The 14,607-nt window shown below is 37.8% G+C and overlaps 2 long non-coding RNA genes across 2 annotated transcripts; one reads left to right on the top strand and one right to left on the bottom strand.

Moving 5' to 3' along the window:
* Window positions 1-7,314: 7,314 nt before the first annotated feature.
* On the bottom strand, window positions 7,315-10,518 carry LOC113967546. The gene is made up of 4 exons (XR_003534211.1): window positions 10,397-10,518; window positions 9,707-9,787; window positions 8,693-8,827; window positions 7,315-7,424 (listed from the first exon to the last, which is right to left on the bottom strand). It is a non-coding gene; the product is annotated as an uncharacterized LOC113967546 (long non-coding RNA).
* Window positions 10,519-11,773: 1,255 nt separating this feature from the next.
* LOC113967539 lies at window positions 11,774-13,283 on the top strand. Its single transcript, XR_003534207.1, has 3 exons — window positions 11,774-11,855; window positions 12,969-13,084; window positions 13,184-13,283. It is a non-coding gene; the product is annotated as an uncharacterized LOC113967539 (long non-coding RNA).
* Window positions 13,284-14,607: the final 1,324 nt, after the last annotated feature.

Raw genomic sequence — 14,607 nt, 5'->3', positions numbered from 1 at the left:
TGAATTGAGTTCATTTTGCCTTGCTGGTTAACTTTTAAACCAGCACAACCTTTCCTGCTGTCTTGCAAACTATCCAGTAGATATGTGTCAGCCATTATGCAAGATATTCAATAGCTGCACAGTGACAGGTTAGAGTACTTTAGTTCAGTTATTAAGGTTGCTAATGATGATAATGATCCAAATCCATCTCCAGTGGCTTTTAGTGGGAGATGAGTGACAAAATGCTTTTGAAAATACTGTGATAAATGTCTTAATGGGTTTGATTCAGTTTCTCATACACAGATACTTAGTGTCACTCCAGAGACTTTACAATATCTGACAGAGGATATCTGCCACGGAGGACTGGCAGATATAAATAGGACGTCCAAGAGAATCAGACATTTCTGGACCACAGCTTGAATATCTTTATGATAAGGGCAGGGGAGGAGGGGGGTGTTCTCATATACTTAGGAGAATTGAGCCCTGGGTGTCTGACCATGCACATACGTCTAACCTCTCCTGATTGTAGCAAGTTTAAATGCAAAATTATTAAACCAAAGACAATTTCTGATATAGAAATGAGACATACATTGTGCAGAAAGAAGCTCACTTACTTTTATTCCTTATGGAAAAGAAGCATGTATACCACATAACCATCCAGTAAAATTCAGAGGAGATTCAATCACTTTAGTGGGGAGATATTACTGTGCCACAATTAAGCAAAGGATGTGTTAAGATTCCTCTTCCTGGGATTTTTGCTATTATAAAGAATCAAAGAATGGAATATTACTAGACCTGTCATGAGGATAGGGAGGAGAAACTCAAATTCTTTTGACTTGGTATTTGTCTCAGTTTTGAAAATACAGTTCAAGTTTTTGATAACCTTTAAGTACAGGGAATAACCTTTTAATACAGTGATGTTCAGGACCTTATAAAGTAAACCTGGACCTAAAGCAGCTATTTCTCCATAAGTTTGTAACTGTTCCTAGAGCCAGGCACCAACAAAAGATACTGAAATTCCCTTTTATAGAGGGGACAATGGAGTCCCATGGGACTAGCTGGAATAGAGGTGTGGAATTGACTACTGAGCAGAAGGCACACGACAGTCCTCCTCCTCCTTCACTCCTGCAACTGCTCCTCCTATACATATCTGCTTTCTTTCAGCATCCCACTGTTGTGTCAGAGTTAGTCAAGTAATATTTGGACTGTGTTAAGCTTGCAGTGGCTTTTCTGCTGATACCTTGGGAGGCCTGGGCTGCAGTAATCTTGTCCAGCTTCACTTTCTGCCTGAAATTGTCCTTGTCCTACACAGCACAGGAAACTCCAGAGGTGGAGAGAGGAAAAGAAGAGAGAGATCTCTTGCAAGTGCATTCATGTAACATCTCACCTTTGACTTTTTTTCACAGACAAACCTGACAAACCTGAGTCTGCATTGTTAATAGATCCAGTGTTTAAAACAAACTCATCTACCATTTTATTTTATTTTTGTGAGACTATATTTTAATTTAAAATTGTCCAACTCACATTGATTACCGGTGTATAAATTACATTTTCTATTTCCTCTTTCTCCTCTTAGTTTCTACAAAGTGACAATACTGTCTCAGGAGCAAAAATGTTATTTTTCTAATACAATATGACAGTTCTCTTAAGCCCTGGTAGGTTTTTATTTGAGACTTTTGGTTGGGGCTTTTATTTCATTCTGATTATAGTTGCTCAAAAAAAAAAATAAGTCTCTTCAAACATATGCTTAACTTAAAGAAATTTGTGAATGGGAAGCCTATTTCTAATACAGGTCCTTGTTCTTATGCTATCATTTCTGAGCAGAAACTCTGATCTACATTTCCACCGTTTTCAGATTTCAGCTTGTTAAAGGGAGTATTTGGTATGTAGCACAACATTCAGCCAACATTTCATTACATTTTGGGATCCAATTACTCATGCAGGGGTTTTGGGGTTTCTTTTGTAACTTCTCCTCATGAGGTTTTATTTAATTCCCTCCAGTCTACAATGTCCTGCAAGTATTTAGTGGGTTTTTTTAATTGTGGCAGAGATACAGAATAATTTTTTTTCTTAACAAATCTGGAAAAGAACCAAATCTGGATGAAACGCATCTCCAAGATTTTTGAGTGAAAGCATCATTAAAGGATATCTAATTAGACCTACAGTAATAACATCACCATCCTTGTTACAGGACATATATATCTAAAGGCTTGTGATCTGCTGAGTTAGGAAGTTAGCAAGCTGGAGGGTCTACCACAAGTTCTGAGTGTCCAATCAGCTACACCACATATTACACACTCCATGGAAATTATAACTTAGTCTATAGTTTTTGTGTAATCAATTTGGAATGACCAGATTTGGTCTCAAAACAAGACTTCCAGGATGCAAAAACCACAGATCTGAAGAAAACCACAACTCCCTATATGCAAACTATAGCATTTTTATATAGTACAGTGAATCTAAAGAATTTAAAACAAGATGAAGAAAATCTGAAATGCCAGCAAACTAGTTGTGCTGTTTGCCTACAACCACAGAAAATTACTCTGGATGTAACTTTTTAAAGAACATTTAATGAGTACATAGGAGTTGCCATCTCTGAATTCAGGCATATAGTCTCACCAAATCCTAATGTAGTCTCTCTTCTGCCTGTAGTTTCTTGGCTCCTGAATTCCAACACAATCTTTAAATGATAAACTTTCTTACTCTTCAACAAGTTCATCTATGCTTGTGAATTTTAAGTAACATCTGTTCTAAAGAATTTGAATTACTTTGCTCAGCACTGATGTAAATTTTTGGGGTTTGGGTGTGGCTTTTTTTTTCTTTTAGGTTTTTTGTTTTTTTTTTTTTTAGGTTTTATTTCCCCCCCTCTACTGCATCTATTTTCCATTTTATGCAAGTTTTGATGCTTTTATTAATCTTGGCAAGAGCTATAAAATTGAATATCTTTAATAAGTAAATCTGGACAATTTGGAATACCCCATGGCTGCCAAGGTGGCATTATGGACCAGTTCACTTCAAACAAAGGTACAAGGCGGCATCTTACCTTGAAAAAACCCCGCCTATTTTGCCGCGTTTCTGTTGCCTTATCCCATTTTTCGTGAATATGGTGAAGTTAGTGAAGTGAAAAACAACACTAGAGGATAAATTCATCCCAGGTATTGCAAAGTCTGCTTTCAACATATATTCTTTACTGACTCTTTTTCTGTTTAATACTCATGTCATTCCAGCGAGGGATGTGGCATTAAACTCTGGTGGGCTTGTGGTAACAAACTGACGGAGCAGTGAACTGATAAATTATTCTAGCTAGTTAAATAAAAGTATGTCTGCCCACAGACTACAAGAATAGGGACAATAATCCCTTCTGAAGAGGTACATTTCTTCACAGTAACTGGCCCTCACATTTTTGTGGCCAAATTTTCAGTATTAAAAATTCAACCAGTTCACATCACCCTAAGAGTACCCTGATTTTCAGGCCAGTATGCACTGTAATATATATTACAATTTTCTTGTGGTCACAAAACTCTAGTCATTTGACTCTAAGTATCTCTACAGCAGGTATCAGTCCCTGAGATGCCCATTCTTGCTTTCCCTTTGCAGCCATTTAGGAGGAAAAAAAGTGTTTACCATGGTACTTTTTTATGACACACTTTAAAATTGCCCAAATCCCTTCTCCAAGGAGGGATAAGAACATATAGAAACTAGCTGGAAGTTGTCTTCATTTTATTATTCAAATCTTATCCTTATTATTCAGATCTTACCCCCAGAGGCATTTGGGGTGAGGCTCTTTGAGGGGCAGTGCTTTTAAGACAGTGGTAGCTGAAGCCCTGATCTGAATGGAGAGGTTGAACAACTGAGTGGTCACAACTGCCTGATGTAATACAGGACACGTATTACCCTGGCTGATGGCTCAGGGAACTCAAGCTGTCTCCTCCCACCTCTGTGATAAATCTATGCTTGCAACTTACGACTGCTTTAGATCAGAGAAATAAAAGATAAGGAGCAATAAGTGTCTGGTTAGAGAATTAGCTGAGTAACCTGAATCAGCTTGTAACACAGAGGCGTCTATTTTGACACACAATAGCACAGTATGTATAGATCTTTTCTAAGCTACAGGAAAATGTTCTGCTTTCTGTTGAGCTCAGTGAAATAGATATGGATTCTCTGCAACCCTCCTGTTATCACTAAAGTATTTAAATGCCTTATCTCTTATTTCCATCATGATGTGAATTAAAATGACTGAGCAGAATGTTCTGAGACTTTAAGCTATCAGTCTGGAGTTCTTAAAAATAATTTACAGATAGAATCAATAAGGAAACAGATTTACTGCTTTTTAGGAAGATAAGATGAAGAGAAGGGGACAAGATTTCTTTTAATCCAAACTGGGCCAAATAATGCTTAAGACCAAATCATTTCTTTCTCTATCCTTCAGCTATTTAGTGAAATCAACGTATTTTCTGAGCAATAACAGGAGTTTCTTATGGGTCACTGTTCTCAGACAAAAATAATTGTCTAAGCTTGGGAACCCAATGGTCCTGTCCTTAGGGCAGAGCTGTCAAGAATGAAGAGAATTTGCAGAACATTTCTTTGTTTTACTGAAAGTGTCTCAAATTCATTACGTCAAGAAAACAAATACACACATTACACAGGGAGATCCTGCCATCAGGAAAATGATGACTGGATATATTCATGGTAAAAAACAAAAGCATAAATATAACCAAGACCCTGACAAAGAAAAGTACTGAAACATTTTGAAGTATGTGTTCAGAGTAAAACACCTACATAATCACTTGGTCAAAGTGTATTCAAAATATAAAACTAATCTCTTATTTTTCTAGAAGTGAAGTTGGACAATGTGGTCCTGGTTTTCTGACATGTTCTGTTGTATCAAATCACATAGCTTAAAACAGTACAAAACCTCTGTCTGTGGTTGCATCTAACATGCAGTTTCAACCCACAGAAATTATCAAGCCCAATATGCAGTTTTTGCATTATATATATGTACAAACTCATCTACACATATACTGCCTAAATGTATTTGCATTACTTCCTAAGCTCTTGCAAGGCATAAGACAACACAGTCAAGTAGCCTACAACAGCACATTTCCCTATCAAACAGAATGTGACATAATTAAAAACTTAGTGTCACTTCACACACTTAAGCTAATGCATTATTTAGTGGCAAATTTCCTGAGTGGGCTGGTAGGGACCTAAGGAGGTCCTAAACTTCCTCTTGTACTAGAACCCTGAGTGATGTTTCCCAGGGTAGCAGCCATGCCAATGATCAGCATATTTGCTCCCACCATATCTGCACCCAGCACTGTCATGTCTCTTCTATGTCCAGACAATTCCTTTACCATGTTATAATGCAAGAAGAACATTCGAATAATTTTCAACCTACAAAGGCAAGTGCTTTAAGGAGATGGTCTGCATGTAACCTATAAACTCTGAAGTTTTCATATCAAGAGTAGCATCTACTCATTGTGGGTGGGAAGGGAGGGGGAGTCTGAATTATAGTAGCCCCAGATCAGTTAGGCCTTATGTGAACTACCCTTCTATGGAAATATATGTGGAAAGATGTGAAGGCAATACATGCCACCTTCCCTGTGCCTGGAAACAGTTGTGCTTTCAGTCATCCCCCCTAACTTTAGACCTCTGCCTCCGGCAGTGTTCTCTCTCTCCAGTGACAGAAAAAGAAATTTAGCAGGTCTCTGCCCATAATTTAAGCCATTGCCGAGAACCTGACATTAGGTGGGATCATTCTAGCTTTCTGTTGATGACAGGTCGTGGTCCATCTCTACTTGCATTTCTAGATACGTCTTCAGTGATCAGGCATTTCAATCACTGAAATTGCCCTTTCCCAGCCCGAGATTACACACTGCTACCTATTTGTTTATGATGGTCAGTGCTGCAAATGAGCCTAGCAGGTAGTCTTGCACGGCAGTTCATGGTCATGTACCTTGTTCATGTATCTTAGCTTTCACGCTGACACAGTAGCTAATTATAAAAGCAAATTGTAAGCCTATCTGTTTGTCCTTGCCTGTTGCCAAGTAATATTTAGTTTGATGTGGGACAATAGTATCAAGATGCTTGAACCAAGGTTGATATATAATAAGAAAATGATGTTAAGAGAAAACAATTGCAATAAGTAACCTTCCTCATAAGGAAAAGAATCAGAAAAATATACACTGTTCTACCATTTTACATGCTCTTTCATTTTAGTAATAGCTTGTATGTCAGAGGCTAAATTTCACTTCTTGTATTAAAATTACAACTATTGTTTCAGTTTCTTTGATATTTATAACAAATGAAGAAGTATATAGCTCTCTTTATTGACTTATAAAAATTGAATAATTTCTTGAGGGCTAGACATCCAATCCTGAAAAATCAGGTGAACCTTTTTTGTTTATAAAAGAGAAGAAAAAAGAAGAAGATAATATGGTTATAGACTATCCAAGTGAACTTTTGGATCCATTATTACAGAGCTGTCTGGTTACTTTGTCTGTGACTTTGATCCAGCCAATTCTACAGCTGTGCATAATTTTATATACTCTGACCTTCGTGCAGTCAATTAAAAAGAAGATACATCTAGTACGTAACCAATTGCAGATTCACATCCTAAATAGTATCACAGCACAGCAGAGATCATTGTTTTTGCCTTTGGGCATCTTTTCAAATTGTGATAACCTGACTAAAATTTACACACTTACTAAGGCACTAAGAAACAAACAAAAGTGAAGCCTTGCTCAGAATACATATCAATTTTTTATCTTCAGGATTTCTGGAGTAAAGCTGAATTCACCAATTCCAAAATTTGTAAAACTTTATTCCTAGTTCAGCCATTTGTTTTTACATGTGTTATGTTCAGTTTTATATCCTAAATCCACAAGTTTTCAAATTGAGCCAATTAGCATATGGAAGAGTTGAGCTGGCAATTCTATTAATGCTCCCCAGTACTAACATGCAATCTTTGCTTCCTAAATTCTACTTGATTGCCAAACCCAGGCATAGATTAGAATAAGCTGCCATAGGTAAACTTGCCAAATTCCCATTCAGTTGAAAACATCATATTCTTTTGTAAGTCCTAAGAACTGAGAATCATTTTCATTTTCCTTGCTCACCAGACAGAAGAAATCTCTGTGGCTGAGACTCAAGTCACTGAAACATACAGGAGAAAAAGAAGTGCCACTGTCCATGTACCGTAAATGTTAGACAATACAAGGGGATCTGGTTTTGTGAAAGAGTTGTACCATATCAAGGTACCAGGTGCCTATTCATTTCTAACAGAGATGCACCATGGCTTCATAACAAACAAACAAAAAGCAGGAAAGCAGTTCTTTTCTTCATTTTCTCCAGTTCATAACTGTTCCAGCTACCGTTTCCACCCAGCCTTCTAGAGGCATTTTTGTTCCTTGTGACCCTTCAGCACTTTTTCTTGATGCCTCTGCCTGTGAAAAAAGACAGAATTGGGTTTTGATTTATCCCTGAAGAGAATGAAAATACTTTTCCTGTTGTGGTGGAGGAGTGCTTGCAATGGCTTGATCTGCCCTGACAACTGTCTGTGTTTATTAACTTGCCTGAAATATTTGTTTTGGAATGTCAGGTGTTTATCTCAATTAATGCTGATTTTTTTTTACAGGAGACTACTGGAAAACAACTTTCTGTTAGAACCGTTCTAGTTTTACAGCACAATACTTATTCATATGGAAAAATCTGAAGCAGAATAGTTGATGTATTTTAATATTTTGCTAGCATTATGCATTATTGGATTTTGTTTAATCACATTTTTAATTTAAATTAAAATCTGGCTCCTCGCTGTGACCAGAAGAAAAAATACATTCATCTCCACTATGTAGTGTACAAAGACACAACAGCAAGTTTAGGAAACAGTACAGTCTATTTCTGGATGGCAGATGCTTTGTAGTGCAATCATTATGCATTGGCTGCAGGGATTTTTAGGCAGACTGCCAAGCAGCGCATGTGCCTCCACTTATTGCCACATTTCTTAAAGGTAGGTTTTTAATTGGAAAGGAGAGAGATCATGAGTGATTTGCTATACGATTTTTGACAAGTAGCATTTTAAATTAAGTGTTATGCCATTTTTTCACATGCAGGAAACTTTGGAGAACGTGATCTACCTCTCCAACAATCACACATTAAACTATAAAGCTCCATAGAACACAACTGTTGATAAGAAGAGAGGAAAACTGTGAAATTATTGACACTGTGCTGTAGTTCGGAGCCTTTGGTAAGTGTATGCAAAATGTAATGCACATATCCATCATAAAGAACAATGACATGTTTATTAATACATTCCTTCTCCAAGGCAAAGTGCTCTTACCAGGTACTTTTCATCTCTACCTAGACCTGTATCTTCATCTATATTTTGTACAATATGCCCCTCCCATATGGCAGTGGATAAAACACAGATCTACATATGAGTCTCATTCCAGGATTTGATGAGCATGACAAACATATGGTTTACATCTTCTAGACCCTATCTAAGATTTTACAGATGTCCAGATCACCAGATCCTTAGGTCTTGATCTGTAGATATAGGATGTAGTCCTATAGGGATAAAATTATAGGATTTTGTCTTAGAAGAACTAGAATATGGTGAAATGATTAATACATTTCTTCACTGCAAACTTGAAAGGTGCAATTTTCACATTTGAATGTCTAGAACCCATATATCAATTTCTAGCTTTTAGCTCACTTCAGTGCTGTGAACTTGATTTCAGCACCTCCAAATTAAAATGTCGTCCAAGTATATAGATGTCTTAATAGATGGGCTTCTCATGTGTGTGTCAGCAGCATAGATGTGTACATCTGAGCTGATCATCTAACTCTTCTTTAAGAGAGCAAGAAGAAGAGGCTCCTGTAAGGCACTGGTCATGTCTTCCAGAAGTAGAGTTTTAAAGTAGATCTGTTAACCACACCCAATTTTTCTTCATACATTTGCAGTAAAGAGAAGCTTGGGAGTTAGCCCCTATATAGACATCTGCACTGTGGATACTGCACACACCTTGCATGCTAACCCACAGAGCAAATGACACACAACTAAATTTAAAAACTGGAATCGAGAGGGACATCATATGAGGAAAGAGTAGAACTGCTAACACACTAATACATCCTGGTTAAGCCGTTACACAAGCCCTCCTTCATGTTCTTTAGCATCCTAAATAGAAAGCAAGAGAGAAAGAGAGAGAGAGAAAGAGAGAAAGAGAAAGAGAAAGAGAAAGGGAAAGGGAAAGGGAAAGGGAAAGGGAAAGGGAAAGAGAAAGAGAAAGAGAAAGAGAAAGAGAAAGAAAAAAAGAAAGAAAAAGAAAGAAAGAAAAAGAAAGAAAGAAAAAAGAAACGGAAGGAAGAAAGAAAGAAAACAAATTTTTTTGATGTGCTGGTAATAAGGCTGAGCTTCCCTGCAGACTGCTGGGATGACCCAATCTCTGGTGGGAGGAAGGAGACCAGGAGGTACCAGCATCCCACCTGCATTGTAGTGAAGACATGGGGCCCTGTAGGAGCTACTGCCCCTCCTGTGCTTGCACCCACACCTGAGAGCCCCTTTTCACCATTCATCTTGTATCTGTCTTATCTTTCGCTACCTTATGAAGATACTGTGACAGATCACCAGAGGTCAAGAAGACTGTACTAAGATATATGACTAAAAACGATGAGGTAGAAATAAAACTAAGCAGAAGAAGTATAGAGAAAAAAAGTTTCCAAAACTTACTAACAGTGAAGTCTCAACAGGTGTTAAAAGACAAGCAGTTCATTACTTATAGGCATTTCCTTCAGTGTCTTCAAGCCTGACCTTCAAAGGCATTACACGGCAGATAGTCACAATGCACTCACAGATTGCCAAATTTGGTTGTGATCAAAATGAGTGAGGTCTACTGACACTCCTGAAAATACCTCTGCATGTAATCTGATGCTTTAGCTACTTTAATAACTTTAGCTATTTGACACTTTTCTCCACCTTCTTTAACCTTACTAGTGCACCTGCTCAACTCTCTTCACAAGATCTCCTGTGATGCTCCATCAGATTACTGCTTTCCACAAATTTGCCAGGGTATGAATAAAAATATCCAGACTCTCATGCCTGCTCGCTCTCTAATTTATCCACCCCTTTTAGGAAACCTCACTGACTGTAGATATTAGTTTGAATTATGCAGACCAAATCTGCTAAGCTTTCAAACAACGTTTTATGAGTAGGCGTCATCCTCTTCCCACTTGGAAACAGCGTTTTGGTTTTCCTTTTCCTTATGCACCCTGATTGCTAAGGTTAGGGTACGCCTTAACAGAGTTTATTTTACACCATGTGAAAAATTAGGTGTGGCAAGCCTACGAAAGATAGAGAAACTCCATTGTAGAGTGTGATGCTGAACTGGCACAGGACAGATTAAAGTCACAGTGGGCAAACCTGGGTTACTGGAGGCTGCTGTGTGTTGTCAGTTGGCAGGGGTTTTCCCGTGTGCATTGTGACTAGAAACCATCCTAAAGGTGAAGTGAGGGTACAGAAACTCTTTCTCATCCTTCTGGAAACATGAGATGGTGTGGGTGCTGGCAAGATATAGAAGGGAGAAGGGGGATGAACTCATCAGTCAGAAACATCAAGAGTTCAAAACTGCTTGCCCTACTCTTCAGTTGCCCAGAAAAAACAGAGGTCTGAGATGTTTAGGAAAGAAGGAATACCTCAGAAAAAAAAGAGCCTGCAAAAGCTTGTCAGACACCAAAGAAGTCCTTAAGGATAAAAATAAAAAGGAACAAAGAAAGGTCTTGGGTCTGCTCTGAATGATTAAGCAGCTTTTTCCATCTCTGATTTCTATGACTTCATACTTGTGTGTTGAAATACAGACTCCACTAAAATGGATGATGAAACTCCCACTGAATTCCAGGAGCTAGGCTTTTATCTGTAGTGTCTAAGGAGAACTTTTACTTATTCTAAAAGTCCTAAGTGCTATTTGATGAATTTCCAGCTGCCATAAAAGCTATTGTTGTCTTACTAGTACTGCAAGCACAATTCCATTTAGAAAAAGATCTGCACAAGCATAAGTATTTCCATAAACGTAAGGCTTCCTTTCTGTTTCTCACTGTCTTTAACAAGAGATATTTCCACTGATCAGTCCGAGAATTAAAAAAATAGTTATCTTACAGATCTGTAACTAAACCTTAATAAAATAAATGATTGGATCTCCAAATCTATTTGGTCTGTATGCTGCCTGTCACCTTTTTTTTATGCTGACAGCTCCTTCTACTCACAGCTAACAGCCTGAAGTGAAGCTCCCAGGCTCCACTGGTCTATAACTACAAAGGGAATAAGGGAGATCTGTAGGGAATTCGGAGAAGCCAGTTTGTTCCACACGGATGTGCACATTGCAACTACTATGAAATGTGGAAAGCAGGAGAATACTTTAAATGTTCCTTCTCTCTCCATGCCAGACTCCCTTCCCAGCACCACTGTGGCACAGGTGTCCGTCTGGGTCTCGTTCCTTTCCCTGGCTGAAAAAAGGTGATGCCATATCTCCCATGTTCCTGCAATTCATTTTTTTGGGGAGGAACTAATGAGGGGAATGCAACATATCATTTCCCTGGCAACATTTTAACTTTTTGGTTTAGGAATGAAATATTCATGAGCAGGGTAAGCAGGAACAAGTGTGAGTTCTCCTCTGTGGTTTAGAGCCTTTCTCTTGGCAGAAAGTTAGAACCTTCTCATGGGCAGGAGAGAATAATGCTCAGACTTCTTGAATGCTGTCACAAACGGCACATTCTCTGGAGAGGGTGAGAAAGGACTGTTACTTCTTCCAGTTGTCGTGAGGGGGAATGACTAAAGACACTGCCTTGCAGAGACCTGATTTGTGTAGGCATTTTCTCACCCTTGGGTGAGGAAGGCAAAGCAATGTCCAGCCTGTGGATCCCAGGATCATTTGAAGCATAAGTTACTTGGGCTTTCTGGGCTTTCTGATTTTCTTAGGACACATATCTTTCACATAGTGTTTCCCTTTTTACAATTGCAGCAGGCACTGGAGTATTTCCAGTCCATCCCCAGATACTGGAAATGCTTAAGCTTCCCTCTTTGGAAGGCCCCAGCTGTTGCGTAGACCACCATCAATCTTAAAAAGGAGGGCAGGCCTATGTTTCCGCACCACGTTTCCTCATCTGTGTCCAGGTTTCTGCTTCCACCCATGCCACCTGGGTAGCCTCGGACAAATGGTCAAACTCACCTCCCAAGAAGTAGCAAATGCCTAAAGCAAACCAAAAAGGTTAGGTGTGCTGAGTCATCCTGATTTGTAATTAAAGAGAACAAAAAATATACGTGTAATAATGGTGACAAACTGTCTGAGCACAGCACAACACCACACAATCGTGTTTGCTGTTGGCTTCATCCAGGAACTGCCATTTGGCGGGACTCCTTTCCACATCATCTGTATAGCAACGCCTCTTACTCTCCTTCCATCACTAAGTGATGTGAATAATATTTGCGTAGTTTCATTCCTACAAAACACTAGTTGCTCTTCCCATTGATTTTTGTGCCAGACACTTTTCCAGGTTCTTTCATTTTTAATTCATTTTCTTTTTTGCCTGTCTTGAATGTTCTCATGTGGTTATAATTGCTGTTAGTGAACCTATGCTCCTTAAAAAAGCAGACAAGTTAGTATGCTGGCACAGACCACAGCAGATAGATTGCAAAGTAGTGTTCAAGTCTATTGAGGTTTCTTTCTTTATTGACAGAATGGAAAACAATATCCGAAAAGAACAAAGCTAACTTCAGAAAATACTAGTTCTGTCCTACAAAAGTCAAGTTAGAGCCTTTTTTTTTTCATCTATGTGTGAAATGGTAAGGAAAAAAACAGATTTGATTAAAACCATGTGCACAGCAATATGAATAACAGATTAAATGAATTCATTAATAATCTTTCTATTAAAGTGTTAGGAGTTTTTCCTTTTAGTTTTCCATTTTATATAAATTATCATTATTGTCTGGGTTTTTTCAGACATAGAAGCCTCCTAAAAAGCCTTTAGATAAGGATTGAATTTACCAACCGTAAAGCAAAGCAGAGACTTGTTTATGCTGACACAGAAGAAATACTATTGTGCAGAAAAGAATCTTGTAAGGCCATCAGCCTTCACCTATGTTTACCAAGACAAAAAACTTAAAGGCTACAGTTTTTGATGTCTCTAAATTTATTCCTGAATCCCTCTTCCTTAGGTATTTAACATGAGACACACAAATTGATCAAAATTACACATACGTACCGACCTTCCATATGTTACAAAACAATTAAACTAAAATGCATTAGATTATCACCGTACAAATTAGCAATATGTCATTCATGGCCTCAAATGAATTTATATCAATTTGGCTGTGCTGCAAGTCTGATGAAACAAGAAAAAATTCACTGCACTGGGGAAATTCCTTTTCATCAACTTTTTCCATATTCTAAGAATAAGCAATCAGTTGCATGGGTTTAAAACAGCAAAGAAAAAATTCAGGAAAGCAACTGTCTCTTCCCCATAAATGCTTACAGACTGGGTATTCTGAAAGACAACTTTAAAGATACTAACAGCAAAATAGCATGAGACAGAAAAAATATTTTTTACCAGAAAAATCAGCAAGAAAACAACCAAAATCATCTCTCGCATGTAACAGAAAGCCAGGGAAGATTTTTGCTGTATAACAGACTGGTTTCTAGCAGGAAGGGAGAACTAAAGAACGATACTTTATGCAAATAAGTCAAGAAAGTAGAGACTAACAAATTTAATTGTATTAACACAAAGTATAAATAAATCTCATGTTTATATTTGGATGGTGAAAAATGTATTGACAATTAAATGAAAAAGCAAGAGTTTTTCCATTGCTCTGAATAATACAGTACCTTAGCAAATTGCCTAGAAAATCATCAAAAGGAGACTGTGAAGCCTGCCTGTGCTGAATGGAATCGTGTTTGTTGGAGAGAACTAGGGTTGCACTACTCAACAGAATTAAATTTGTTATGGCAGGTTTAGTAGCCAAACAACAGAGAATACACTGGAAATAACATATTTGTTAGCTAGACTGTGGTTTTCTGAATACTTCCATACTACAGACATGGAAAAAAACCTTCCAGGAAGTAAAATCTCACTATACTTCCCAAAAAAACAGACAAAATATGGAAAGATGATATATGAAAGTCTTAGATTTCCATCTTCTGTATGTTTGTGTTTGGACTCCATACCTATGAGAAGTCCCAAACAATGTGTATCTTACAAGCTAATATGCCATCTTTGTTGAAATTAATTACAATATGGATAAGTTTTGCCAATCGCCATACAGAAAAGTGTGCTGTGATGGAATTAAGGTCATCTGGGAGAGCACTTGGCTTCCTTTCCTGTGAGCTTGTCCCTTCTTTGTGAACCTCTTTTTTATTACAAAGTTGTCATATTCTGCAGCAAAGGAACCAGGAATCCCATGTTCTTACCATATGACTGTGTTTCAGTCTCAGCATATGTATGAGGGCCTGCTTAACCTCTTGATCTGGTCTATCAAAAAGGAAAGAGAAAAAAAGAAACTATAAAATAAAATAAAATTATAGAGAAAGGGAAATTTGGAACTTTAGCTAGAATTTACAGTGTCTTCTTTAAAAAGCATTTTTG

Source organism: Neopelma chrysocephalum, unplaced genomic scaffold (genome assembly GCF_003984885.1).
Source record: "Neopelma chrysocephalum unplaced genomic scaffold, ASM398488v2 Primary Assembly neopelma1_23, whole genome shotgun sequence".
In the NCBI taxonomy this organism is placed as follows: Eukaryota; Metazoa; Chordata; class Aves; order Passeriformes; family Pipridae; genus Neopelma; species Neopelma chrysocephalum.
The sequence above is the reverse complement of the archived record's forward strand: the minus strand, read 5'-3'. Positions and strand labels throughout refer to the sequence as shown.